This window comes from Talpa occidentalis, unplaced genomic scaffold (genome assembly GCF_014898055.3).
Source record: "Talpa occidentalis isolate TD23 unplaced genomic scaffold, MPIMG_talOcc4v2.1 talOcc4.9, whole genome shotgun sequence".
NCBI lineage: Eukaryota > Metazoa > Chordata > Mammalia > Eulipotyphla > Talpidae > Talpa > Talpa occidentalis.
The window spans coordinates 81,599,081-81,622,528 of record NW_023605305.1 but is presented as its reverse complement, the minus strand read 5'-3'; the positions used below and the strand labels follow the sequence as shown (position 1 = coordinate 81,622,528).

Below are 23,448 nucleotides of genomic sequence, written 5' to 3'. Positions count from 1 at the left end.
TGTTACTTGTCACCTAAACAGCCTCCACCAAGACATGCAGTAAAGGAATTTTATATAAATGCAAATATGGCTGGAAACTTCACTCCCCAAACGCCCGAGATAAGGCAGAAGTGAGCACTTTCTCTCGGTAATAAATTTCCAGGCAAAAATAACAAAGTTGACGATAAACAGGGTTGTTCATATTTTTTACTTTTCAAAGTGTTCCTACTAGTTTATATTATTTAAGTGTGGGCGCTGATGGCATTTCAGATCATTCTAGTAGATGGTGAGACTGAAACACAGAAAAATACCGTCATCCATCCAATTTCCCTGCATTCCTGGACCTTCTATGTAGCCACGTTTGGTGTGAAGATTGATAGTGCTATTTGCAATAGATATTTGAGATGGACCGATGATTGATGATGAAAGACTCATCATTGCCTTTCGTTTCTCAGAGTAAGATAAAAAGCTAAATTCCTCTGAAACCTGCTTACCATGAAAAAAAAAAAAAAACCCACAGATTCAAGTTCTTCATTTGGAAAGTGGTTGTTCATGTTGTCAAACACCAGAGTTGGCATTTAAAATGCAAGATTTTTGGCTGAATGAAATTTAAAGTATAGAAAATAAGCATTCTGTTCATAGCATATATGCAAGAACACACAAATGCATGCATCCTGCTGTCATGTTATTTGCCATTATTTGCCTGGGGATAATGCAGTGCCTCCTAACTCAATAACTTGCAATGCACTGAAGAGACTTCCTTACACCTACCAATGTCCCTTTGTCCCACCTCCTCCCTCACACTTCAGGGCATCCATAAGACCTGAATTTCTCTCCTGGCTTCTATCTCAAATACCAGATTGCATGAATCCTGGCTTGGTTCTACCAAGGTTGGGACTTGTTTAGCACAGGAGATTTACCTTTTGTCTCTCTATTCTTAGCACAGAGTGCAAGGTCCAGTGCCAAGGCCAGTATTAAGTGGTTGCTAGATGGTAAAAAGTAAGCATATTTCATCTCCCCAAAGTGACTAAAATTAGCTCAGGGACAAAGAGCAGGTCACTTTAGAATCTGTTCATGTTTATTAACTAGATGCATGCCCTGATCTGTATTTACACTAAAAGCAAAGGGGAGGACCATGGGAAAGGAGCCTATGACATTAGTCCCATTTTGAAGAAGGTTACAGAGTAAGTTCTTACATGAAACATATTATGATTTGTTTTTGCCTGTTTTATTGATTTACGATGGACAAATAAAAATTGTGTATGTGTAAGGTACACAACATAATGTCTTGATACACATGTACATTGAGAAATGACAATAAGAAAATTAAGCTAACGAACAACCATCGTTCATACAGTTACTCTGTGTGTGTGTGTATGTGTGCATGCGTGTGTTTGTGGTAAGAACAATTGAGATCTAGTCTCTTAGCAAATATTTGGCATATAACATATCATCATTTTCAGCCATCACCATGCTGTGCACTTGTGTGTAGAACACTCACATCTTATCACAGTAACAGTCTGTATGACAGTCTGTATCCTTAGTAGCATGTAATGACTGTCGTCAGCCATCATTAGCTTATGCATCAATTGCTTGTTCTATGTCAAGCATTGTGTCAAGTTCTTTACATGTGCTATTAATTATCAAAAGCCCTTTCAACGTAGATTCTATTACTGCTCCCACTTTGCAGATGATGAAACTGAGGCTCATGAAGCTGTCAGTCATTTGCTCAAGATCACACAGCTAATGAGAATTTCAGACTCCATCTGCCTACCTATGGAGTAAATTCCTAATCAGATGCCTGAGAAAATACCAACGCGGAGGAGTGCACAGAGAAGGGACAGCGATGAGGCAAAAATAAAGCAGTCTTGATAGATTTCAAGAGTATTAAGAATTTTTCACCATGAGCTTTCTGACCTAGAACCAAGACATAGATTGTAAAGTTACAGCAGTGCTAAGCAATGTTTCTTAAGAAAAGCCCTTAAGTAATGGTACAAAACAGTTTCTATAGCAGTTGAAAACTGGATTATGAGCCAAATTTATGGCTGAAGGTTATACTGAAAAGCTCCCAGGCATCATGGCAGCAGTTGGGGGGTGAGGGGGCAGGCTCATGGGATTTATTGTTCCTAAGAGCGCCAGCCCCTGTGCCACTAATCAGATCATACATCGGCACACTGATTACTGGTGACTCACCCAGACATACAGAAAGACAAACAAGTGGCTTGGAAGTAAACGAAAACACAGTCTCTCCAGCTCTATCCCCTTGCACATGAGAGCTATGACTCCCTTGCTAAGGATTCATCATCTTTAAGCAGCACCTGGGTGATAACAGAGGTGGTGTTATAAGATGCCTTATGTCAGAGACACAAATGGAAGAAGTCAAGAAAAGCAGGGCACTGACAACATCCAAAGACATGATGAGAGTGCATTCTCTTTAGTGGCATGTTTGCAGAAATATGCTTTAGAGAGATGATATTGGAGACAGCGTGGAATCTGGACTCTGGAAATCTGAATCCCGCCTTCAGTTCTGCCATTAACAACCTGCAGGGTTTTGTTGAAATGGTCTGTCTCCATTTCCCCAGTCATCCGATAAAAGTGTTGATGAATCCTTCAATTTTTGATTTTTTTTTTCATATAACAGGGAATGATTACAGATGAGAACATGTTAATTATGGACATTCAGAGAGAATGAGCCAGGATCCCTGGGTTATTTCTAGTTGACCATTTGTGAAATTCCCTTCCCTTCTCTGAGCCTCAGATTCTCCCTCTCTAAAACAGACATCTGATGAGATGGTCTCCAAAGTCTCTTTTAGCTGCAGAGGTCTTTCAATCTATATTTTCTTAATCTCACAATATTAACTTTAGGGAAGAACATGGGTGTGAGCCTTTACCTCTAGGAGGAAGGAATATTTTCTTCTCACCCCAGAGTCAAATCCAAGTAAAAAATCTGAAATAAAAACAGCAAAAGGATAGATCAGGTTCAGACAATACCAACAAATCTATGTCCTTATCCACAGGGGAAATGTACAGGCTGGATTTTTACAGGCAGAAACAGAAAGAACATTTCCCAAACTTTCCTGATGAGAATACAAATGCAAATGCAAGTCTGCTGGCTGAAGCTGAGCTGTGTGGAGTCACAAGGTCAGAGATGCTGGTAAAATGGTGTGGGTGCAAACTGCAGTGTATTGCCAATGTAAATCAAGCATTTCTTTCTGCCTCCACCTTCTCTCCCATAGCATGGTGCCTTGAAATTGGGCATATGTGTGCACATGCATGTGTGACACATACACTGCTGGTTAACAAGTTTTGGCAGTGTTTTGTGACAGACACCAATGGAGGTAGGTATGTGTGAAAGAATCAAAAGTGCATTTGCAAACTGCCTATTATAGTAGCAGAATTCAAGATTTATGCTCCTGCCACCCTTGCCACATCTACATCTGTGGAAAACTCCATCCACTCAATAGTTAAGACAGAACACCAGCAACCACTAAGACAACTCTCATTTCCAGAATAATATTTTCAGGGCCTCCCTAGTGGTACAAGGGGTTAAGTCTCAGCACTATGAAGCGATCGGGCAGCCACTGCAGTAAACAAGTTCAATCCCTGGCGAGGGAGCGACCCACATGGCACAACAGACCTCTCCTGTCTGAACTGCTGTTCCCCTTAGCAGTATATTTCAGTAGATCCACCTGTTCTGTTCCCCACTCTGCCTCTGGTGAATCCTTTCACCCAAGCACCTCTGGCCTACACCCCAGCTCTGTTATGCATTAATAAATAAAATATTTTTTTAAAAAAAAAGGATAATATGTCCAAACATTTTTAAAGCAATAACATCACTGGAAATTTTCAAGGCACCTAGCATTCATGGAGATTCTCAAGAAGCATGCAGTTAGCTAGGCATGTTCTTATTAAATATTCATCACCATCTAGAGGAAAGATAAGAACTTCCTCAAATTTCACAGGTAAGAAAACTGAAAGTCAGAGATTAACTTCTTTTTTCAGGGTCCCACACTTATTCAGCAGCAGGGCTGACTTTTAAGCCAAGGTGTGGCTAACATAATAGCTCCCAAATCCTGAGCAGACACTGCCTTCTTGGAGTCCCTGTAGAAGTGCTATTTAATGAGGGGGCCTTCCCTGTAGAAGTGCTATTTAATGGCTATACAAATATAGATGAGGGGGCCTCCCTGGTGGCGCAGGCAGTTGAGCGCAGCACTATGAAGCTATCAGCAGCCTCTGCCATGCCGGTTCGAACCTGGGCAGCTGGGGAGATACCCACATGGCGCAGCAGACCTCTCCTGTCTTGCCCGCTGCTCCCCTCAGCAGTGTTCTTCAGTCAGTCTGCCTGTTCTGTTCCCCACTCTGTCTCTGGTGAGTCTTCTCACCACCACCCCCTCATCTCTGGCCTGTACCCCAGCTCTTGTATGCATAAATAAATAAATCTTTAAAAAAAATTCAATTCTGCCAAAAGTTTACTTACTGAACATAGAGAGTCAGATAATAATTCAGAGTCAGGGCCTCCACGGTGGTGTAGCGGGTTGAGCACAGTGCTGTGAAGCTGTCTGCAGCCTCTGTAGTGCCAGTTCGATTCCAGGCCAGCCAGGAGATTCCCACATGGCGTAGCAGACCTCTCCTGATTCGCCCACTGATCCCCTCAGCAGTGTATTTCAATCTGTCTGCCTGTTCTGATCTCTACTCTGTCTCTGGTGAATCCTCTCACCCTCTTATGCCTCTGGCCTGTGCCCCAGCTCTTGTATAAAAATAAATAAATCTTTAAAAAAAATAATTCAGAGTCACCCTCATTAATGGCTTGCTCTATGTTATACAGTTGGGGGTAAAATTGGGTAATAGAGGATAGTTGCTTTTAGCAATTTTACTTTGCCTAATAAACTAAAGGTGATGCTTAATTTATTAATTCTATATAACAACTCTTTTGTGTAGTCACAGTGCATATTATCACAGCCAAGTATCTGAGAAGTAATGCAGCAATAAACCTGATCAGTTTTTGGTATTTAACCAGTTTTGTTTCCCAACCTTATTTAATCACAGAACTCCTACTTTGCACATAAACATTCATTGTTCTAGCAGAATGAATGCTCCTCAAAATACATTTTGAGAAACATTAACTGACATAACGAATTTTCACTTAAGTACATTAGAACAAAACGTATTCATGAGACATCACCATTTAAAGCTGCCCTTTATAGGCGAAACACTACATGACTTGCACCTCAAAGACATCTTTACAGACACATCACCCAAAGCAGTGATAGTGAAGGCAAAGATAAATAGCTGGGACCACATCAAATTAAAGAGCTTCTGCACAGCAAAGAGACAATAACCAAAACAAAGAAAAACCCCACAGACTCGGAGAACATTTTTGCACACAACAATAATGATAAAGGACTTACCACAAAAATCTACAAAGAGCTGATGAGACTCAACAAAAAGAAAGAAAATAATCCAGTCAAAAAATGGGCAGAAGAGCTAAAAAGAAACTTGTCCAAAGAGAAAATGCAAATGGCCGACAGGCATATGAAAAAATGTTCAATATCACTTGTAACCAGGGAAATTCAAAACTACAATGAGATACCATCTTACACCAGTGAGAATGGCACATATTAAAAAAAAAAAAAAAAACTAGCAACAACAAATGTTGGCGAGGATGTGGAGAAAAAGACACTCTTCTGCACTGCTGGTGGGAATGCAAAATGGTCCAACCACTATGGAAAGCTGTGTGGAGATTTCTTAATCTACTAAAGATAGAGCTTCCATATGATCCAGCAACTCCACTCCTAGGTATTTACCCAAAGGACACAGAAACATTAATTCCAAAGGGCACCTGCACCCCTATGTTTATAGCAGCACTATTTACAATAGCTAAACTATGGAAACAACCCAAATGTCCAAAAATAGATGAGTGGATCAAGAAGATGTGGTACATATACACCATGGAATATTACTCAGCAATCAAAAAAGATAAACACATGCAATTTGCAGCAACATGGATGGAGCTGAAAGGGATCATGCTCAGCGAAATAAGCCAAAAAGAAAAAGAAAAATACTGGATGGTCTCACTCATAGCAGGCATTTAGAAAACCTCAATAAGGGACCAGGAAAAATACTAATTGCAATAAAGTAAAAATCAAAAGCAACAAGCAACTACAGTCCAGAGACACACTACAGTGAGGGGCGGGGAGAGGAGAAGAGGGATTAGGGTCAGAAAAGAGGGTGGGAATTGTATGGGGAATATAACCAAAATGAAAATGCATACATTATGCAAAAATTAAAAATGATGTAAGAATCGTATAAAATAAAATAATTTATTTTAAAAAATAATAAATAAATTTGGAACTAAAAAAAAAAAAGTAAAGCTGCCCTTGTGTGGTAAAGAGTTTTAAGTGAAGATATCTAACAATTTAGGCTTACTCTGGCCCAGGCACTGTCAGAACCACTGCACCTTTTCAGTGTGCTGGCCCTGTGCTAAATGGCAGATACTGTTATGAACCTCATTACAGATGGATGGGGGGAAGGGCACCATAGGAATCTGCATATGCACACCGAGCGTAGGCCACGTGAGACCACCATGTGGTTAATAATCCGCTTTCTTTGAACTGAAGAGAGTTCTGCCCCAGTGACACCTGAAGAAGTGTTGGGCATTGACACCATTAGGAGAACAAAGATGCTTTCCCAGGCCCAGGAAAACAGATGACCAAGAAGACAACAACAAACTCTGGGGACATGATGAAGACCAGAGCACCAACCATGATGGGCTGCTGCAGTGGAAGGTTCACTTATGATTGTCTTTGTTTAGTTTACTAAAAAAGGCCAGCTTGAGATGAGATGTTAGAATAGGCTTTTTGGATGAAATACCCACGTTCTCTCATATCACTGGCTTTCTGACATTAAAGTGCGAGTTTTAGATTCAACTCTTGTCTATGTTCATTGGCTTTTAGTAGCAACAGTCAGCCCAACCTGGCATTTCCCTGGTTACAAGATGAGGAAAGAGAGGCACAGAAAGATAAGCGGACCTATAATGCTCCCTTCACACCACTCACACTCATCACAGCTCCTGAAAAGGAAGAACTTGATCTTACATTTACAACGAAGAGCCAAATCTTATTGATTGACATGTGTTCCTTGCACTGAAGGAAACTGGCTGTGAGTAACTTGGCAAATTCCATCAGCAGACTATGTGGGATCTCAGAGACAACCAGCATCTTCACACCAGGCTGAGGGCTTCAGGATGCTGCAGTGCTGCTGTGGTCTGGAGACACTTCCAATGGAAGTCTCAGTTGGAGTTAATTCACCCTTGGCCTTGCTCTTTATTGCATTTGTATTTGTAGAGACCCACTTGGATTGTTTTAAGCTTTAATATTTTAAAGACCTCAACAGAGCATTCACAATGAAAAGGAAAGATAGATAGCTGGAGTTTAAAGGCTTCTGAGCATCTCAATATAACCAAGTTTCTTGACAACAGGGGAAGCTACTGCAAAAAACTGAGCATATAGTGGGCATGAAAATAGAAAACCAGTTGGTTTCCACTGTTTCACGTTTTCATTAGTTTTTATTACTCTGTTGTTTTTTCTAAAAGATTTATTTATTTATGCATACAAGAACTGGGGTGTAAGCCAGAGGGCAGTGGGTAAGAGATTCATCAGAGAGAGTGGGGAGCAGAACAGGCAGAACGACTGAAATACACTGCTGAGGGGAGCAGCAGGCGAGGTAGGAGAGGTCTACTGAACCATTTGTGTTGCTCCCTGGCTGGCCTGGGATTGAACTCATGTGGCTGGCAATAGCTTGATAATTTTGTCTTTAACCCCTACGCCACCAGGGAGGCCTAGTTTTTTCGCTTTGAATATTCTTTATACAATACTTTCACATAATTGTTATGTGGAAATATTAATTAAGTAAACGAAGAGCATTAAAATGAGGTAGAGGGGCCTTCCTGGTGACCTAGGGGTTAAGCAAAAGTGCTGTCACCACTGCAGACTGAGTTCAATCCCCAGCCAGGGAGCTAACCCACATGGCACAGAAGACCTCTCCTGTCTCGCCACTGTTCCCCTCAACAGTGTATTTCAGTAGATCTGCCTGTTCTGCTCCCCAATCTGTCTCTGGTGAATCCTCTCATTGCCCCCCACCTCTACCCCAGTTCTTCCATGAGAAATTAAAAAAAAAGTTAAAAAAAAAAGGTAGACTCTCTGTGTCCTTCTAATGCCTTAAAATTGTTTTAATAGCCTCTTATATTCTGACTAGCAGCCATGTGATGAAGTGGTATTTTAAACCCTAAAGTAACCCATGGAGTTAAAATTTAAGATGTAGGACAGGACGGCACCTGGCCCATGTGCTTACATAATCACCAACAGAGAACAGTATGGAAGAAGGACAGCTCAATTTAGATGAACAAACTATAATTGTCACTCTTAAAAGTGACAGTATAAATTTTCTTCTAAGATCAAAAGGTTTGACCCAAGACATATATTACTATTCAAATTAAATCCCAACCTTCATCACACCAGGATCATACTGGGGCACTTTAGGAGGAAGACAGATTGTACATGAAGATGACAACTTGTACATGAAGATGACAACCACCTCTCTTCACATGCTGCTTTCTTCCTTTGTTATTTTTAAAAAGTGTGATACTGTTACTAAAATGGGAAGATACACAGATGTGCTTGCCCTGATATCATTCCAAATAAAGAGGGAGATGAGATTGCTCTAAACATGTCAGTCTGAAATCAACCAGGAAAATTAAAGTGGGGGTTAGGAAAGGGGTGGAGGTTACCAGACCATTTTAATATGTCTTCAACTTTTATTTGCTCCTCAGTGCTTGACTACTGCAATGATGTGCCTCCCTTCATGGCTCCATCCCTACAATTCCACTAGATTATACAAAGTCATCGATTTATAATAAACAGCAGTGGGTGTTAGGAGGACAATGACAGGACTCCCAAGTGCCTCTGACCTGGGCACTTGCCTTTAAGGCTTTGAAGGGAAGATTTTTAAAAAAATCCATAACATTTTTTTTTAAAGTCAAGTTGTCTTGAAAATCTGAATTCTGGTTAAAAATTATGCACTGGTTTCTGAGAATGCAGAAATGCCTTTAAATTGTCACAGCTTGGTGGAAGGCAGATGGAGACCTTGAGATATATCACAGGTTTTGCAAAAGTTCTCAGGAGCAAATGTACCAGGTTGTTAAGCTTGGCATACACTTTCTAAATAAAATACTCTGCAAAGCACCCATTTATTCCACCCCTATTTATATTAATTTATAAAAGATTTTTTAGTTGCAATTGATGTATAATTAAATGCATATATTCCAATTATATTTGATCACCTTTGACCTATAAAATTCTCTCTACAATGAAGGTGATAAGCATCAATAGTTTCCTGGGCCCCTCTGTAATACTGCTTTTTTACTTTCTCCAATTACTCTCTTCCAATATAAGCCACCATTGATAACGAATTATATGTTGCCATCGGTTAGCTTGCATTTCCCAGGATTTTATATAAATGGAAGAGTATGTATGCACTCATATTTCCGTGACTTCTTCCACTGAGTAAAATTATCTTAAGATTCATCCGTGGTGCTGAATGCATCAAGAGTTTGTTTTAGGGCCTCCCGGGTGGCGCAGCGTTTGGGCGCTGGGTTGCGAGGCTGCCTGCGACCTCTGCGGCGCCTGTTCGATCCCCGGCTGCTCCCCGGCCACCAGAGGAGGGTCCCACATGGCGCGCAGACCTCTCCTGCTGCCCGCTGCTCCTCTGAGCAGTGTGCTTTGGTCCTTCGCCTGCTCTGCTCCCCGCTCTGGCTCTGGTGAATTCTCTCACCCTCCCCGCTTCTGACTGTACCCAGTGCATGTATAAACAAACAAATAAAATAAATAAATACAACATGCCTCTATTAAAAAAAAAAAAAAGACTTAAAAAAAAAAGAATACAACTGTTCTGCTTTAAAAAAAAAAAAAAAGAGTTTGTTTTATTGCCAAGAGGTTTTTCCATGCAATGAATATATCCAAATCTGTTTATCCAGTTATCTGTGGCTGGTCAATAATGTTTTGGGATGATTACAAACAAAACTCCAGTGAACATGTGTAGTTCTTTTGTGTGGACATATGCTTTCTTTACTCTCAGATAAGAATGTAGGACTATAAAGAATGGGTCATATGTTAAGGGAATGTGTATTTAATGTCTTAGGAAATTGATTAAACTATTTTCCAAAGCAATGGCAACATTTTGCCTTCCTTCTAGCTAAGTATGAGACTTCTAGGGAACCCATGTGCGATACTGGTGAGAATGTCAACTGGTACAGCAATAAGAGAAAATGCTTTAAAAAATCATAAACAGAAAATGCATACAGTCTAGTTGTCCCACATCTGGTATTTACCCAAAGAATACCAAAACACTATTTAAAAAGATATATGTATCTCCATGTTCATTGCATCATTATTCATAAGAGCCAAGAGTACAAAAAAACCTAACAGGCCATCAACAGATGATAGGCTAAAGGAGATGAAGCATATACACACAATGGAATACTACTCAGCTATCAAAAAGAGGGGATACTACAAGTGCAACATCCATATTTCCCCATTGATTAATAATGTTGATCATTTTTTCATATACTTATTTTCCATTTCTGTATGTTCTTTGGTGAAATGTCTGTCCAAAATTTTTTCCCCCTTTTCATTGGGTGGCTTTTCTTATTATTATTGAGATTGTAAAGTTCTTTATGTAGTCTAGACACAAGGCCTTTGCTTGATATCTGTTGACAAATATTTCTCCCCATCCGGGCACCCTGTTTTTCCTTTTTCTTACCTTATGCTTTTAGGAGAGCAAAATTGACTTCTTTTCTTTTCTAGTTCTGCACCTTTTGTGTCATATTTAAAAAATCTTTATCAAACCCAAAGTTCCTAAGCTTTATCTCCTATTTTTCAAGAAGTTTCCAGAAATCCAATAGTTTCTGTTGTTGCTACTGTTGTTTTAAATATATGTCTGTACTCACACTGTGGTAAATTGTGAAAATAAATAAATGTTCTTTCCTTTCTTTCATATTATCATGAAGACATGTTTCCTACAACTGAGTTAGGCCAGAGGGTGGTGTTCATTTTTTTGTAAAACGAGGAGAGCTTTTATTCCCTTCTTCTGAAAAACTAACTCAGAATAAGAAGAAAAAGAGGGCAACATTGTATAAAACATGTTGGGTCATAAAATTTCTGTTGAGTGCCAAGAACCCTCCTGCTGAATGAGCAATGGTGTACATGTTCAAAGAAGTTGATGGGTAGAGAGCAGCTTCCTTGTAGTGTGTTGGGATTATATAAAAATTGATCCTGAGTGAAAAGAAGGAAGATCTTAAAGATTAAAAATAGACGTTAAATCTTCTGAGTTGGTATTTAAGACCAAAGACTAAATATTTAAAATTATGGATAAGTTGCTTCCTGCCTTTCCTTTAAGTACTTTTTCCCCTGGTGAGTCAATTATAACTGCAAAGTGGTATGCTTTTTAACTTTTTAAGAATTATGCCCTTCCTGAAACATAAATAGTATGTGTGTATTCTTTTAATAATGATTTTTCAATGAAAAATGGTGGTAGGGGTTTTAAAAATAGCAAAAAAACATATTTCAATGAATTCAACAAAAATGTATTTGTTTCCTACTATATATATAATGAAGTGACATGCAAAGCACCAGTGGTGGTGATAAGGATCTAGAAAACTAAATAACAAATGAAGTCTATCCTAAAAAAAAAATCTACCAACTTCTTACAAGGATACTATTAGCTGAAAAGATGTTTAACTCACTTAAGCCACATCTAATAATAAGGTTAGGAAATAGACGGATGATCAAACTAGGGGAAGAAAACAAATGTTTTATATCAAGAAATGGTAAAGTTAGGATAACAGACCATGGCTAGTTTAGGAATTACCTCAAAAGTAAGAGTCGCTTGGACAAGAAGAACAATAAGGTCAGGAAATAAAGAAAGAGCTCTTTTCATCAGATGCAAGGTGCCAATGTCAAATAAACATGGCATACTCCAGGAGCCATTATGTCAGTAAGGATGGCGGTACAATGCAAACTGTCCTTTGATTGGGTTATCCAGATAGTCATAGAAAGAATGTCTCAGAAGCCTAAAGGAATAAAGCAAAGGGATATTTGCAGAAACATGGGTATAAAATGGAAGGAGATCAGGTTAGGGGGAACAGGGAAAAAAGGTGAAGCCAAGTTACTCTAAGGAATGATACACTCAGCACTTCACTGTATGCTCCATAATTACAGGAGCAGCTATCTCTTTGCATCCCTGACAATTAGCATTATGTAATAAATATATGAATATGATCTGTTCTTTAAGAACACTAAATTTTAATCCAGAATTATAGCTAGGGAGTTCAAAATCCAAAAGAACAAGTAGACAAAAACTGAGTAATTCTATAGAAGACATGAACAACGTCAATCACCTTGACCTAATTGGCATTTATACAACACTCCACCTAACAATAGCAGAAAATATATCCACCTCAAATGCACACAAAATATATACCAAGATAAACTATATATAGGCCATAAAAACTCTTATATATTTAAAGAGATACAAAACAGATTTTTTTAAAGAATGTGTAATTCAATTACATCAGATCAATATCAAGAAAGATAACTGAAAATCCCTAAAATATTTAAAAATTGAATAATATGCTCCTAAATCACTTTTGATTAAAAGATCAAAACAAACAATTTTTAAAAGCAGCTTTAACTGGATAAAATTAAACACATTATCAAAATCTATGGGATGCATCTAAATCAATATTGGAAAGACAACATATATCACTAAAGACATATATTAGAGGAGAAGAAAGGTCTCAAATCAATGACCTGAGCTTCCATCATAATAAATGAGAAAAAGCAAAGGAAATAATATCTAAAGAGAAAAAAGGACATAATTGAAAATATAAGGAATCTTTCCTCCTTTCTTTTTTATTGAAGTAACGTTGGTTGACAACACTGTATATGATTTAGATATATATATATATATATATTTAAAGGGTGCATATAATAAAGGAGAAAACAAAATAATTAGAAAAAAATGAAAAATATAAAACCCAAACCTGGTTTGTTGAGATGATGAACAAAATTGAAAAATATCTAGCCAGATTAAAAAGGAACAAAGGAATAAGGCACAAATAACCATTATCATTAGTGAGAGAAGTAACACCACAACAAATTCTACAGACACTAACATGATAATAAGGTGATGTTATCAACAACTTTATGCTAATACGTTTGACAACACAGATGACAGGAATGATTTTTTTGAAAGATCCAAATAGTCAATCTAAGAAGAAATACATAACCTAAATAGACAAATATCTAAACAGGCAAATTAAATTTATCATTAAAATCCTTCTTACAAAGTGAACTTTAGGCCCAGATGTCTGAACTGGTAAATTCTAGTAAACATTTAAGGAAAAAAATATGCCAACTGTAATACATGCTTCCAGAAAATTGAAGAGGAGGCAGTATTTTGCAAATCATTATGTGAAGTAAGAATTACTCTAATACAAGAAAATGGCAGATATTACATGAAAAGAACACTACAGAGCTAACTGACAAAATATTTTACACATACAAGGATAATATATCAATATTATACAAGGATGATATATCAAGGTCATATGTGACTTATCCCAGGAACATAGCATTGGTTTAACACTAAAAATCAATTAATAAGATTTACCAAGTCAAAAGATTAGTTTGAAAAAGCATGATCAGGGGCCTCTCTGGTGGTGCAGAGGTTAAGACGCAGCACTGTGAGGCTGTCCACAGCCATTGCAGCACGGGTTCGATCCCCGGCCAGGGAGGTGACCCACATGGTGCAGTAGACCTCTCCTGATGTGCCCACTGCTCCCCTCAGCAATGTATTTCAGTGAGTCTATCTGTTCTGTTCCCCACTCTGTCTCTGGTGAATCCTCTCACCCCAAATCTGTGGCCTGTACCCCAGTTCTTGTATGCATAAATAAATATTTTTAAAAAGCATGATCATATCCATAGATCTAGAAAGGCATTTGACGTTTCCAATCCATCCTAAAAATATTCTCAGCAATAGAAACAAAAGGGAAAGTCTCCAATATGATGGATATCAACAGAAATAATACAAATGGCATCATATCTATGGTGAAGAATGATGCTTTGCTACAAGATCAGTAACAAGTATATTCTTACCCCTTTTACTCAACACTATTATAGAGGTCCAGCAGATCTAATAAAGCATGTCCATTGGAAAGGGAGAAAAACTGGCATCTTTATGCATAGATGACTAATCACCTATATAGAATATTCTATGGAGTCTACAAAAATAATCTACCAGAATAAATGGCTGCTGGTGGGGGAGGGAGCAGAGGAGAGATAAAGGGGTTACATGGGGACATGTGAAACTTGGGAGATGATAGAATTGTTGGTTATTCTGACAGTGGTGATGGTTTCATAACTGCACATACAAGCATATAAAATCTTATTAATTATGCATTTCCAATAAGTGTATTTTATTGTGATTACCTGAATATAGCTTTTAAAAAAGAACCATTGTCCAAATAATGGTCTCAATTGGCTTATATTTCACATCATGTCTTAGTACTAACTATTAATAGTAAATTCACATATAGCCTTTTTTTCTATAGACTCCATGTGGTCATAGCAAACAGTTAATGAGATGTACATTCAATTTCTGCTAAGGTTCAGGGGGAAAATCTTTGCTTTCCAAATGAAAATTATGCATGTGTGTGTCCATATCTATATCCAGATCTGTACCTATAACTGCATCTATCCAACTAGCAGAGTACTTCAGTCTGCCTGTCTTCCACGTTCAATTCACACATGGTGTCCAGGAGATATCCTGCAAATGACAAGCAGTTAAACCAATGTTGGCCACTATCTACCTCTCTAAATGATGCTTATAATATGAGAAGATAAAAACTCTAGTCATCATTTCACTGTTCAACACATTTTCTTTCATTTGCAGCTAAATGAACTTCTAAAGATACACCCTCAACATTTTTACACACACATATACACATAGCTCTTTCCATCCTTCTTGACTTATTACTGCATAATAATCCTCTTTTAAAATCTTTATCAGAATCTTACTCCCCTGATTCTCTTTCTGATACAATTTTTTTCCTTTATTCCAAAGATCCTTAGTAATAAATACAGTTCTGAAACATTTGTTCTATTTTCACTGAGAGTTCTGAATACTTCAGAGTAATACAATGTCTAATAAGTACCTGAAAATATCCTCAACAATGTTAGCCTCCAGGATAATGCAAACAAAATCACAATGAAATACTACTTCATACTCACTAAGGTGCCCATAATGAAAAGACAGGTAATAATAATATGTGTTGGCAAGGACAGAAAGAATGGAAACTCCATACGCTACTAATAAGAATGTAAAATGAGGCCCTCCCCTGGCCTGCAGCCTCTGCAGCACTGGTTCGATCCCCAGCCACAGGCGAGGGTACCACATGGCACGCAGACCTCTCCTGCCATGCCCGCTGCTCCCCTTAGCAGTGTATTTCGTCAGTCTGCCTGTTCTGTTCCCACTCGGCTTTGGTGAATTTTCTCACCTTCCCATGCTTCTGACTGTACCCAGTGCTTGTATAAATAAATAAACAAATAAATAAATAAATAAATCTTAAAAAAAAAAAAAAAAAAAAAAAAAAAACAACGTAAAATGGTGTAGCTGCCTTGGAGAACCGACTTGCAGTTCTATAAAACATTCAAACCCAGAGTTTCCATATGACCCTGCAATTGCATTCCTAGGCAGTCACAAGGGAAGAAATGGAAACATATGTCAACACCAAGTTTGTAGTCACATATTCATAATAACATTATTGATAGGCAAAATAGGCAAAAGTAGGAACAATTCAGTCAGCTAGTGAACAAATAAATACGTATGATATATTATGGATTCCCCAGCCCCCCTTGTTGCTTTGGTGCCCAGAGTCGCTGCTGTTCAAACTAAAATGTAGAGTCAGGCAGGGGGCCTCTCATCAGGACAAAAGTCTTGGTATGAGGATATCTGCTGAAAACAACAGGCAGACATTATGGTCAAATTAGTATAACCAGCTAGTCCACATTGACAGGAAGTTAAGTGTAAACAGGGACTAGAGATAGGGTGTTTTAATCAGCCAGCAACAATGGAGCTCCCCAGGGAACAGCCCCTATTCACGCTCCCAGAGCTTATGCCAGACTACTAGGCATCCCCCATATACATCCCCACCATGCACATTCCCCCACATACTTGCCCACTTTCCCTGAATCTGATACCCAATAAATATGAGACTGGCTGGGGGGAATGCACTGTATCTCCATAGGTGTAAGCCCCTCTAGGTCGCTCTCTCTCACTACTTAGACTTTGAGTTGTTTTTCCTCCTCCTGCGTCACTCCCAACACTGCTGCCCCACAAAGCGACAGTATATCCATACAATGGAATATTATTCAGCCATGAAAAGAAATGAAGTGCTACTGTCAACTAAAACATATATAAACCTAGAAAAAATAATGCTAAGTGGGAGAAACTAGTTGCAAAAGATGACATATAGTATGATTTCATTTATACAAAATCTCCCAGATATGCAAATTAAGAGAAGCATGAAATAAATTAGTGTTTCCCAGTGTCTGGGAAAAGGAAGGAAATGAGGTGTGATTGGTAATGGATTTTTTTTTGGGGGGAAGAATAAAAATATTCTAAAATTGACTAGGATGATGATTGTACAACTCTGAATACACCAAAAACCACTGAATTGTGCACTTTTTAATGAGTGTCTTGTATTAGATCTTAAATTATATCTTAAAATGTTATATTACATAAAGAAGGTAACTAAACATTCTTAGCAGGAAGTGTTTGCTTTTTAGAACCCCTCCCCCCGACCAGGACCTATCTTATTAGGTAGCTTGCAATTTTTAATCATCTCCCAGTGACCAGTTTTGCAAAATAACTACTTTCCGCAAATGTCCAAGGAACAGAACTCAATAAACAAGTGTGGATTTCTACAGGGCTGGGTGATCCCTGGCTGAAAACTACTTACCTCTTACTTTATTTGCCTACATGTAAAAGCATGATCATGTCATAAAGAAGTAGATAAATATACCACTTCACATACGTGTCATGCTTACAACAAAGAACTTCTGTCTAATGATCTAAAGGTCTCTTCAAGTTCTAAAATGTTGTGAGTTAATAATTAATGATGCTATTTGATGTCAAATTAGCTCCTTAAAGAAGGCAGGCTTCTATCATCTATAACCAGTGTCACTAAATAGATGAGTCTGAAGTTCAAACACTTCCATTCTTAATGCAAGTTAATTTCTGCATTTCTGGATGATCCTATTGCTAAAAAATATTTAATGTGGAAGCCAGAACAAGGGTCAAGATGTATAAATATATATTTTCCAAAGATGTGTATGTGTGTGTGTACACACACACACACACACACACACACACACACATATATATATATATATATATATATAGAGAGAGAGAGAGAGAGAGAGAGTGCAAAAGACTAACAGAGTCGATTATCTAGACTGTTTTAAGAATTGATGTAGCATATACATGATTGTTAATGATTTATACATTACAATGAAATGTTACTTCAATAACCACAAAAAAGAATTGACTTTAAGGACAGGAAAAATCTCTTCTGTACAGACTATTGTTAGCAAACATTGGAAACCAAAACATGAATTCACTTTCTCTTCCAGGCTTCACTCCATTAACATCTTGCTTCACATCCATGGGGAGCCAACCAAGTCTTTTGGCAGCTCAGGACCAGCCATTTCGTTGCTGATAATGCCATCACACTGTAAAATCAGAGTCTTTTTTCCCCAAAGATTTATTTTTTATATACATACAAGAACTGAGGTATAGGCCAGAGGTGCAGGGGGTGAGAGGATTCACCAGACACAAAGTGGGGCACAGAAAAGGTGGATCTACTGAAACACATTGCTAGGGGAGCAGCGAGCGAAACAAAAGAAGTCTGCTTCGCCATGTGGGTCAGCTCCCTGGGCAAACTTAGGCTGCAGTAGCTGGGAATAGCCTGATAGTGCTAAGATTTTAACCCCTGCACCAACAGGAAGGCCCCCCAAATCAGACAGTCCTAACTCAACTTCTTCTAGTATCTTAGTCTGCCTCTCTTTCTTTTACTCCTTTGTTATAATATATTCATAACACTTTAGAACTGGCTTACATTTATATAATTTCAAATGTCTCTTTCCAAAATAATATAAAGTCTATTGTACAGTGCCTAGCAGGGAACAGTACTTTATAAAACTCCAGTATACAGCTGAGAAAATACATCCCTTTAAAGTTTTAAGGCCACCCACAACTCCCTACAAAAGATACTCAGTAAAATAAAGCTCATTTCTTCAATGCATGCCCTGGCACTTCATTAATATTTACAGTTTCTCCTATGCTGGTGGCTACTTACTGGATATCTAAACACACTGCTACTTGAAGGAGCAATTTTCCCCTTGCTTTGCCGTGGCCCTTTCACCGAGTAGATCAATATTCATTTGGTGAGATTTTAATCCTTGTAGACACCTAATTGCTTTGGATTTTTCTTTCCTAAATATTTTGTTGTACTGTGACCTTACGATGAACTCCACTTGCTAAGGAATGGGTCTGCGTCCTCCCCCTTCTCTCCCACCCCAATGACTGTAGTTTATCTGTTCAGCTGGAACAGAGGTCTATGTAGTCAGATGTGAGCTGACGCTCGGGCCTATCAGTGTTTCTGTGCAAAATACAAATGGGTATCTTTGCCTGCGGCAACGTGAGCGAGTCCTGCAGGTGCACAGCACCCTCACCCCCCAACCAGATGCCTCTGAGAAGAGGTGCTTATGGCTCCACAAACACCTTGGGAGGGATTACCATCCAGATGCCTTCCAGGCAGCCATCCTCCCCAAATTGCTTATGGCATCTGGCTCTACTCAGCCAGACCCCAGTAGCACCTACCAAGCAACAGAGGCTGAAATGAAGACTGCTTGTCCTGGGGTACTTTTATGGCTCTGAACAATGCAGAGGCTCAGTGGGTGGACAAGAATCACACAGTGTGATATTCACTTTTGTTATCTCTATGACTCTTAGCCCTTCTGAGCCTCAGGTTCCACAGCTGGAGAACCGGGGGCAGCGCACGCCTCCCATGGCATTGCAGAGTGAATGTGTGAGGAGTCACCAAGCACCCAGAGCAGAGCGAGTTCTCAACATGGCGGTTGCTACAACTCCAGTGTATGTGACTTTTAAGAACATGTATGAATGGATAAACTGCCAAAAAGCAGCATGGTATTCCCACCCCTGAATGTGTCGCCATAATAAGGCAATTCACCTCACTAGCAGGGCATTTTGCAGAGCTAAAACTCTTGAAGCCCAAAGGACAGCTGTGAATGAATATTTAGAAGTCTCCAACTCAACTGATCTGTTAACTCTGAATTTGGGTTTCTTTCCAAAGAAATCTGACATTCATTACAGAGAAAGCTCAGGAAGGCTTTTCACCTTGCTTCTCTCACATGACAGTCCTTAGAGAAAGAGATCGTAGACAAAATCGGCAGATGCATCAGGGGAATGGCTTCAAGGAAGGAATTTTTAACTCTGGGTATCCTCATTGGTTGAGCAAACGCATTGCCAGGGGTGCTGGGAGCTTGAGATAGTGTCGCACACTGGACATCAGTGCCCATCTTGTCGAGATATTAAAACCAAGACTCAGAGGGGTTTTTCTTGCCCAAGGTCACAGTGCTAAAAAGTCTTATTAGAATTCAGGTCTTAGGATTCTGAAAGAATTTCTTACCATTACACTACTCCACTTTTCATTTCCATGAAATCTTGATTACCCAGGCAATGTGGAGCCGAGAGAGAAAATCCCAGGGGAGGAGAAGGTTGGCATTAACATTCCTGAGTGGAGAAGAAAGGTTACTAATGGAAATGTTGGCTAAGTGAGGGCTGCGGGACTTAGGGCAACTGGCTTGGACATCCACCAAGTGAAGCTCTGGATTCTTCTGGGACACGATGGCCAGCCTTGGACGGCAGAAACACCAGAGAAAGCCCTAGAGGCACCATAGCCTTATCTCAGGCATCTGAAGGAGTATTCAGCCCTTTGTACCCACATCCAAGGAGGACAGGCGCTGATGAAGCCGCAGCCTCTTGGAGATCTGCCCAGAGACTGGCTTCAGGGAAGGGAATTGTCTACATTTTTGAAAAGGATGCCTAGGCCCTTTTCACAACAGATTTGGTTTTTGTATCCACAAAGTTTTGCTAAGTTGCTCCGATTATAAGAACATTTCAAATAACAACAAACGCTGGTGTCAACCTTTTCCTGGACTACATTTGAACCCTCCATCTTGGTCACACCAGACTGTCATGTTTTTAACATTAATGGCCATCCACTAGCTGCCCAGGAACGGGACCTCACACCCATGGTGGTGAATGCTCAGTGAGCATCTGGCCTGACATGGTACTCACTGAAGCACTTAATAAAAATTTTAGGGTAAAAGGAGCCCAGCCAAACCACTCAAGAGTTGGCAAGAGAAATATATATGGTATGCATTACCTTTTCCTTACAGACACATGGCACCCTTTACCTTCCCCCCTCAGCTCCAGAAAGGAACTCGACACACAAACATGTGCCCATGGGTGCCTCTATTTTGACAGCGATATTATTGGGCTCATAAAATTACGTTCTTAGCATTAAAAATATGATTAGATGCTGGGCAGTATTTTATTTACTTCTATGTTTTAATTTTTATATAGGCTTCTAGAGAATAAAAGATGTCTAATAGGGCCTCCCCAGTGGTGCAGTGGTTGAGCGCTGGGTTGCGAAGCTGCCCGCAGCCTCTGCAGTGCCAGTTTGATGCCCGGCCACTGGCGAGGGTCCCACATGGTGCGACAGACCTCTCCTGCCGCCTGCTGCTCCCCTCAGCAGTGTACTTCATCAGTCTGCCTGTTTTGCTCCCCGCTCTGTCTCTTGTGAATTCTCTCTCCCTCCTGCGCTTCTGACTGTACCCAGTGCTTGTATAAATAAATAAAATAAATCATTTTTAAAAAAAGAAAAGAAAAGTTAAAAAAATAATAAAAGATGTCTTATTATTGATTAGTAACATGGACATTTTTTATATTTTATTTTTTAATTGAGGTAATGGTGGTTTACAGCACTGCATATGATTTAGGGGTATGGGCAGGATTTAAAAAATATCAACAGGCTACTCTGTGTGTGTGAGAGAGAGAGAGAGAGAGAGAGAGAGAGAGAGAGAGAACTTAGAAAGAAGATAGTGCTTATTAAGAAGCGCTGTGTGTCCTGGGCATTGTGCTACAGATTTCCCATAAATTATCTCATTACTCCTCAGAACACATGACTACAGACATTCTCATTCTTATGGGGACGGAAGCGGGCTGCAGGCATCTGTTCCCCCAGGAAATAATAACTCACCCACCTTCCCTTCCTCGGTTGCACTTTTCCTAGGCACTGTTTGATCAGACTTCCAGGTGTGGCAAAAGGCAGAGAGGGCCCTCCTGGGGGGCTGTTGTGACTCTGTTATCAAAGCCTGTCCCTTCATTCAGCTACCCGCCAGCCTTTCCTCACCCCACGCACCTGTCCAGCTCACAGGATTGTGCAACTGTCATCTTTTCCTGACTTTCTAATTCTGCTGCTTCCCTCCATCTCATCCTCCACCCAGAGTTCTAAGCTCACAAATACAAGGATGTCCTCCTTCTGCCTTTGAGACTTGAGCGCCTTCTAGTTACAGAAGGAATAGACTAACCTCCGCCCTGTGTGGTCTCACACCCTCAGCCATCTGTGTTCTGGCCTGCCTGTTCTCACAAGTTTACTGGCAGGGTAGAGTGGCCATCAGAACCTGTCTACCTACCATGGGCTCTGTTCTCTGCTTTCCTGCTTTCCTCTGGCAGCCTGGCCCACGGTAGAGGCTCAAAAATTTGCAGTCCATCTTTCTTTTACCTCCCTTACATTCTAAGAGGAAACTCTTAGAATCATGGTTGTTCACTTAACTGGCTCCACAGGTGGGTAGCCTTCCCCAACCAGGAGGCATTTCTTATCTCACTGTCTGGCATGACAGTGACCTGGCATGCCTATGACCCAGACTATTGCCAACCCTAATAAAGTTTTCCTGAATAAATAAATCAGTAAATACATGCTGAAGATGTAAAAGTAGGCCCTGGATTTCCATGGCACATTCTCGAAATTCTTGTGGGCCCTGCAGTTCCAGCAGTGGTCTTTAGTGATGCATAGCTTATTGGCATGGGGGGAAGGGGTGGGGAGTGGAAGTTGGGGTGTGCATTATATTAAAATCTTTTCACTCCAATGTTATAATTCTGCAAAGTAGGTTCCCAAATATCAAGGAGGGGTTTTCACCCTAGTTGGCATGAATAAGCCCTCCTGCCACAAAGCACGGTTCCCAACAAACAGTCCCAGTGGGTTCTGGCAGGAATTGGGAACAACTCCCAACAAACCCCTTTGCAGAATTAACTAACAAAGCTAAGTCAGTGGTGCCATAGATGCCATCCCCTGCAGAGATTATATATTTTCTGACCCTGTAAAGATTTTCATCCTAAGTAATTCACTTTGAAAGCAACAATTGTGAAAATGGACTCTATTCATTCTGTTGATAATGATAAGGTAAAATTATCAGCCAGCACAGTAACCTCAGAGCCCAGCAGCAGAGAGAAGCAAGGGTCACAGGCAAAAAAGCCTCATCTCGGAGCAATTCTACAGATCTTCTCACGTGTCTGCTAGGAAACCACTTTTGCTTTTTTGGTTTTGACAGAGGAGCAGATTCCCTGACTGGCAGAGTTCTTAGTATCGGGGGCGGGTGAACAGGTATGTGAAGACGTGCTCTCTGAGGGTAATATTTAATGGCATCTTTGACAAGGATGGGGCAAGAAAAGTAAAAAGTGAGGGAAAAAAAAGACATGAAACCCATGTTTATTAAGTGACAAGACACTTCAAAGTATTTGATGAGGGTTGGGGTAAAATCATGTAAATAATATTGAGGGAGGTGACTGGTGATTCATCAGTGATGGTCAGAAGAGGTGGGGACACTGGCTGATATTGTCACCAAAAACTGATAACAGATATCATTTATCACATAAATGCACAGATTGCTTACTCTGCCGGGCAGTATTCCAAGGATTTGAGAGCTGCTTACTTGTTCGTTTAATCTTAACAACTGCATGAGTAGGTGTGATCACTACCTACATTTTTAAAGAGAAAAGTGAGGCACAGATAGGTTAGGTAACTTGTCCCAGGTTGCACAGCAGCAAAGAGAAGAGCTAAGGATTGGACTCAGAGAGCCTGGCTTTAGATTCTGTGTTCTCACCACTATTCCTGCTGTTTCTAAATCCCTATCTTGTACCCCATTTGGTGACAGGGAGTTTGTAGCCATCATGATATTTAATCCTTTCAACCATTGTGCAAGAGAATTT

At 39.8% G+C, this 23,448-nt stretch overlaps 1 protein-coding gene across 3 annotated transcripts in view; it reads right to left on the bottom strand.

The window, feature by feature from the left end:
- Positions 1–23,448, bottom strand: part of SGCD (sarcoglycan delta) — a 925,354-nt gene that overhangs the window by 770,140 nt on the left and 131,766 nt on the right. The window contains exon 2 of one of the 3 annotated variants that reach the window (XM_054691428.1): positions 2,871–2,926. The exons of the other annotated variants lie outside the window; for them this stretch is intronic. The gene's annotated coding sequence lies outside the window, so the exon portion shown is untranslated. The remainder of the gene's footprint in view (positions 1–2,870; positions 2,927–23,448) is intronic. 3 annotated transcript variants of the gene reach the window in all.